The sequence below is a fragment of the Pseudophryne corroboree genome, chromosome 2 (genome assembly GCF_028390025.1).
Source record: "Pseudophryne corroboree isolate aPseCor3 chromosome 2, aPseCor3.hap2, whole genome shotgun sequence".
NCBI lineage: Eukaryota > Metazoa > Chordata > Amphibia > Anura > Myobatrachidae > Pseudophryne > Pseudophryne corroboree.
Window position 1 is genome coordinate 42131935 of NC_086445.1, and position 656 is coordinate 42132590.

A 656-nucleotide genomic window follows, 5' to 3' on the forward strand; every position below is an offset into this window, starting at 1 on the left:
TGTGGTGTGCACTAAATCCAATAGCCCCGTGTGGCTCAACACATAACCGCATTATCGCACCATGCATCCAGCTGCAGACATTTTCACCAAATATACTAATGCAACAAAAATACAGTACCCTGAATACCGACACTGGCATTAAGGTGTGATATGATTGCTCAACAGTTATCATGTCGACATACATCAGGTTGACACAAAAGTGACAACATGCAGCATACAGACATGATGAACTATCAATAAACGATCAACGTGGTTACCATCTGTAATCACCTGTTACTGACACCACCCACTGCGCAGTGGGAGGGTATTTTTCAGCCACCACCAGGTCCTACCACCATCCCTGGAACTGCTTACTGCTGTTTGTGTCGACACGCTGCTGACACGCCTTCTGACTGTCATTGGTTGACCCCCACTGGTCACTGACCTGGACCAAGTCCTGCATGGTAGCTTGCACAGGGCAGAGCTTGGAGACACTGTGTACAGCCCAGAACAAGTGGAGAATGGGACGGCGAGTGTCGCATTCCTGTGGTCACAAGATGAAAGGCAGTTGTCTTGAAGGTAAGATGTTTAATGCTCAAATAGTCTTTAAGAAGACTCTTCCCTCTTTTAAGGGGATACAGCATACAAGACGTTACAGCAGTTCAACCTTCTTGATG